Source organism: Orycteropus afer, unplaced genomic scaffold, assembly GCF_000298275.1.
Source record: "Orycteropus afer afer isolate SDZICR_OR568_19922 unplaced genomic scaffold, OryAfe1.0 scaffold00916, whole genome shotgun sequence".
Taxonomy (NCBI): Eukaryota; Metazoa; Chordata; class Mammalia; order Tubulidentata; family Orycteropodidae; genus Orycteropus; species Orycteropus afer.
This window is the reverse complement of record NW_006922503.1, coordinates 573312-579693: the sequence shown is the minus strand read 5'-3', so window position 1 is coordinate 579693 and position 6382 is coordinate 573312.

The following is a 6382-nucleotide window of genomic DNA, read 5'->3' as shown; positions in this document are numbered from 1 at the left end:
GATGGACGATGGACGAGTTCTCAGTGACTCAAAAACAGCACCTCTGCTCAGCGTTTACAATCAGGGGTTCTTATATTAAAGGAAAAGGAAACACAGCACATATGCAGGATTAATTAACACTTTTCCAAAAGTTAGATAGGACAATGGATAATTAAGAAAGGAATGTTTCCTATGAGTCCTAGACAGTCAGGTTATCCTTAAGAGGCTCCACTCTTGTTTGTTAAAGCCCAGGAGGCCGGTCCTAAAGTATAGCCCAGGAGCCTTGATTAACATTACAGGATGGAGCAGGAACTGATAACTGTAACTTAGAGAGAAAACAAGTTAATTGTAACACAAGATTGAAGCCAGGTTTTAAAGAAATGGCATCTTAACTGAAAATACGGAGTTTTATTCTAACAGTATGGAGTCAGACCTAACAAAGCAAAAATCTTTATTCTCATAATACTTTTTAAATTACATTTCAACATTGACCCAATCATTCAATATATGTTGAGAATAAACAATGTTTCATGATATTCTTAAAAGAGAAAAGAAGTTTAGGTAGGGATTTTTTTTTTTTTAACTTTTTATTGTGATCTGAGTGAAAGTCTACAGAGCAAATTGGTTTTCCATGTAACAATTCATAAACACTTTGATTCATGACAATGATTTCAATCCCCCAAATATAACAGCACTCTTCCCACTTTCTCCTGTGTTTCCTATTTCCATTTGTCCTTCTTTCCTATCCCTTCCTGCCTTCTGAGATTTATCCCTGGGCAAATGCTGCCCTTTTGATCTCCTATGGTTGGTTGTTCTAGAGAGTACCTCCCTTCAGCTAAGTAAGTATTTAAGTGAAACTAAAACTACTATTCAACTAACTAAAAGAATGCTAAATATATTTTATTATAAAACATGTATCAGAACTTCTGATCTAATCAGGGAGACTGAACATACATATAACACCCTCTCCATAACATTCAAGATCCCATTAATATGAAAGAAATTAATCCTTTTAAAAAGAATAAATAAACAACAGTGTTGGGCATAAAGGTTCAAAACTTATGATGAAACTCTTCTAAAAGACCAAATGCAGGAAGACCTAAGAATCATAAAGATTTCAATTAATTCTCCTTAACTTAAAGAGCTCTGGTGGCATAGTGCCTAAGGCATTTGATGGCTAACCAGAAGGCTGATGGTTCAAACCCACCAGCCACTCCTCAGAAGGAAGGTTGGGCAACCTACTTCAGTAGTGATACCGCCTCGGTAAACCAAGGAGGGGTTGCTATGAGTTGGCTCCAACTCAACGACAGTGAGGTATGGTTTTTTTTGTTGTTGTTGTTGGTAGTATAGTGGATAAAGTGTTTGGCTGCTAACCAGAAGGTCAAGGGTTGTGGTGGTTAAATTTGTGTGTCAACTTGGCTGGGCCTGGTTGAGTGGCTGGACAGACGGATGTAGTATTCCCTGTGATGAGACTGGTAATCAACTCCATGGTGGAATCTACTGTGACCTTTAGGTGTGTGGTCTGGCTCCTGTATATAAGAAACAGCTTTGGGAATGGTCTCTAGCTTATGGCACGCTTGAACCCTGCATGTAGCTGTGTTGTTGTTTAGCAGCCTGCTATGCTTTGCCAACTTTGGGACTTTCAATGGACTTGAATTACTGGCCTGCTGTGTGGTTTGGTAACACCGGGACTGTGCCTTCTTACTTGGTAAAGTGGACAGTCAGTGAAAAGGAGGAAGACCATCAACAATAGATTGACACAGTGGCTGCAATAAACATAGCAACGACCGTGAGGATAGCACAGGATGGGGCAGTGTTTCATTTTGTTGTACATAGGTTCACTATGAGTAGGAACCAACTTGATGGCACCTAAAATCAAAGTTAATATATAGGGAACCCTGCTGGTATAGTGGTTAAGTGAGCAGCTGTCAACTGAAAGGGTGGTGGTTCAAACCCACCAGCCATTTGGCGGGAGAAAGATGTGGCATTCTGCTTCCATAAAGATTACAGACTTGGCAGTTCTACTCTGTCCTATATGGTTGCTATGAGTTAGAATCAACTTGATGGCAACAAGTTTGATTCTAGTTTTTGGTCAGTTAATATTTAATACAAGCCCAATTTAAAAAAATCATCAGTTTTTATGTTTATAATATTTGTAATGTATTTTAAGAAGAACAAATAAGTAAGAACAGCTGTGACATGCCTTGAAAAAATAGACAATGATGCAGGCTAGCCCTGTCAGATTTTAAAATACATAACAAAAAGTATGAAATAAATACTCTTGAGTTCATACTGAATAAATGATTGAATAAATAAATGTTGTTGCTGCTAGATGCCATTGAGTCGGCTCTGACTCATAGCAACCCTATGTACAACAGTGTGAAACACTGCCCAGTCCTGTGCCAGCCTCACAATCCTTGCTATACCCGAGCCCACTGTTGCAGCCACTGTGTCAATCCATCTCATTGAAGACCTTCCCCTTTTTATTTGAACCTCCACTTTGCTGTTGTTGTTGTGTGCCGTTGAGTCGGACTCAACTCATAGCAACCCCTCCTTGGGTTTCCAAGGTGGTATCACTATGGAAGTAGACTGCCCAACCTTCCTTCCAAGGAGCACCTCCACTTTACCAAGCATGATATCCTTCTCCAGAGAATGGTCCCTTCTGACAACATGACCAAAGCAGGTGAGATGAAGTCTTGCCATTCTCGCTTCCAAGGAGCATTCTGGCTGCACATCTTCCAGGACAGATTTGTTAGTTCTTCTGGCAATCCATGGTACTTTCAGTATTCTTTGCCAACACCCCAACTCAAAAGCATCAAATGAGACAAACCTCCCATGCAGAAGAATTTCAGACAATTTATGTCAATACTTTGCCCTCAAGGTGAAGCATAATCTCCACTCCTTCAAGGTAGGTAGTAACTTCCTTCCAGAGAGCATAGTATGGAAAGGGGGTGGGGGTGGGGGGAGTAAGAGGAGAAAGAATGAGAGTAATTTTACAGTGAAGAAACCTGACAAACACTAGTTCAGCCAGGTGACCACGGTCAATATCAGCTGTCAGAAACCATGTTGATATTATTTGATATGATGTGATGAGAATGACACTTTACATTTGTCATCTTCCTCCCCAAAACCTGTAACTCCAGTCTAATCATGAGAAAAACATAAGAAAATTCCAGTAGAAGAGCATCCTACAAAATATCTTCTCTGTACTTCTCAAAACTGTCAAAGTTATCACAAACAAGGAAAGTCTAAGAAACTGTCACAGTCAAGAGGAGCTTAAGGAGACATGATGATTAAATGTAATATGGTCCTGGATGGGATCCTGGAATAAAAAAAGACATTTGGTGAAAACTAAGGCAATGTGCATAAAGTATGGACTTTAGTTATTAAAAATGTATTAGTATGGGCTCATTAATTGTCAACAAATATATCATATTAATGTAAGATATTAATAATAGGAAAAATTGTTCAGAGCGAGGGTCATATAGGAACTCTGTACCATCAGCTGGGAGCTCTGGTGGCGTAGTGCCTAAGGCATTTGACTGCTGACTAGAAGGCTGGCAGTTCAAACCCACCAGCCACTCAGAAAGACTGGGCAATCTACTTCCATAGAGATACCACTTCAGAAACCCAAGGAGGTTCCCAAGGTCACTATGAGTCGGATCCGACTCAACAGCAGTGAGGGTTTTTTTTTTTTTTTTTTTGGTACTATCTTCTCAATTTTTCTATAAATCTAAATTTATTCTAAAAATAAAGTTTATGAATAAAAAATAGTATTGCTTCAGGCAAAGGCACAAATCTTCAGAAAGAACCTAAAGAATCCTGAGTATAATGAAAGAGAAACACTCAAAAATTATTATATGATGTATTTCATTTCCATAATTCTGACTCTCTCCCACTCATACTTATAGAGCACTTATTTTGGGTTCTCAATCTCACAGCCTAGGACATGAACTGAGACTCTCTCACTGGCCTTGATTTCTAAATGTTTTTAAATGTGAGCTGTGCACATCTTCTTTGCAACAACAGAAAACAAGGTGAAAGGACACTAACATGAATTTTAAATGTTCTCTAACTCAGTTTTTAAAAACTCACATATAGAGACAGGTTAATGAAATTTCAAAACTCCAAGGTAAAAGAAATCCACAAAGCTTTTACAGAAAAAAATATACAAAAGAAAAGGTTACACAGAACGGTTCAAAATCAGACTGACATCATTACAACATCAGATACTAGAACAAAATAGAATAATGTCTTCAAGTGCTAAGGGAAAAATATTGTCAATCTTGAATTGTATAAGAACAAAGGTATTTTAAGACACACAAAAACTCAGAAAGTTCACCTCTCACACTCTGAGAAATCAAGAAAATAGTCCAACCAAAAATATGAGTAATCCAAGAAAGAAGACATGAGAAATAAGAAACAATAGATGCAGGATCTGTCCCAGATTGAGGGGTGGGGGTTTCAGAAGAAATTTAAGAGGATTTATTACACCTTGACAGGCACCATGCTGAGGCAGCCATTAAAGCCCTCAACTGCTAACCAGCCCTTGGAACTCACCAGCCACTTCAGGGGAGAAAGATGTGGCAGTATGCTTCTGTAAAGATTACAGCCTTGGAAACCCTATGGAGCAATTCTACTCTGCTTATAGGGTCGCTATAGGCTGAATCCACTCAATGGCAGTGAGAGTTACATCTTGAGGCTTGGTGGATTCTGCATTGAACAGTGAGGTTTTAAAACCATTTCTTTTCCTGTGGATCTAATTCTAGTTCTTGATTCTACACAGAATAAATGCTTATACAAAATCACATTGTAAAGTCTATTATTTTTTTCCATTGAAGTGTGATTAATCATTTATTTTTACTGTCTTATTTTATGCTTTCTCTCTGCTTCTTTCTTCCTCCTTTCCTGCCTTCATTTAGATTGGATTGTTTGTTGTTTGTTGTATGTTTCAAATGCATTTGTTTACAACTAATAGGAGCTGGTCCAGTAGCACAGTGCCTAAGGCACTTGACTACTAACCAGAAGGCTGGAGGTTCAAACCCACCAGCCACTCCTCGGAAGGAGGGCTGGGCAATCTACTTCCATAGTGATACTGCCCCGGAAACCCAAGGAGGAGTCGTTAAGAGTCGGGTCAGACTCAACGGCATATAACAGCAATAATAACACATTTAGAGACTGCCCTTAAAATTTTTAATATGCATGCATACTCAGTGTGTGAGGTCAAATCAATGTTTTAGAACAATACAAGAATTTCACACCATAACTCCAAATATTTTAGTTCCACATTTATCTTCCCCACCCCCAATTAGACAACAGTATAGTTTTACACATTTAAAGTTCGTTTAGATTTACCCACTGTAGTGGGTAGTGTTGGTTCCCAACCCAGATCCCCACTGGGCCAGTATATCCACGTCCAGCTGTAGTATTAATGCTACCCAAAAATGTAGGCTTTGTGCCAAGAAGGATACAGAGTCAATTCAATCACACTAAGAGCAGAGAGAAGAAAGAATTTAATCACTTATGCATAAGCAGAAACGGACAAAGTTGCAGAATATTCTAAAAGTCTGCCCACCTCCAATGGGCAAATACAGGGTTAATATAGTTTGACCAAAAGCTTATAATCATGTGTACACATTCCATTTCCAAGGACCATGGATTCTTTAGCTCATGATAAGGACAAAGAGAGGCTGCTAAGTTATGACTGTACATTATCTCTTCACTCTGGAAAGCATCAACACCAGGTGGATTCTGTTCTTCTCAAGCCTGACCTCCTTGGAACATCTCAGGCTATATTCTTGGCATCTTTAGGTTTTGTGCCTCTCTTGTTCCAAGTGCTCTTTCCTGAAGCTATTTTGTACCTTAGGTCATCATTAGCTGCAGATGGCTCACAGCTGCACCATCCTCCTGAGACTTGCTCTCAGCAGGACAGGGGCTCCTTAGCTGGGAGATTAACCACCCAACCCTTAAAGGCAGACTACAGCCATTGCCTCACTCATACAAACTCTCATTGCTGTTGAGTTGGATCCGACTCATAGTGACCCCACCCTGGGTTTTCCAAGGCGATATCACTACAGAAGTAGACTGCCCGATCTTCCTTTCGAGGAGTGGCTGGTGGGTTTGAACCACCAGCCTTCTGGTTAGCAGTCTTATGCCTTAGGCACTATGCCACCAGTGCATATGTCCTCACTCACACAGGGATACAATAAAGCAAATCTGACACAGTTCTCACTGGGCTACAATCAAGGTGTCACGCTCACACACACGCACTGCTGTCAAGTCAGATCCGACTTATACTGACCCCTCTTTGGGTTTCTGAGGCGGTATCACTATGGAAGTAGATTGCCCAACCTTCCTTCTGAGGAGTGGCTGATGGGTTTGAACCACCAGCCTTCTGGTTAGC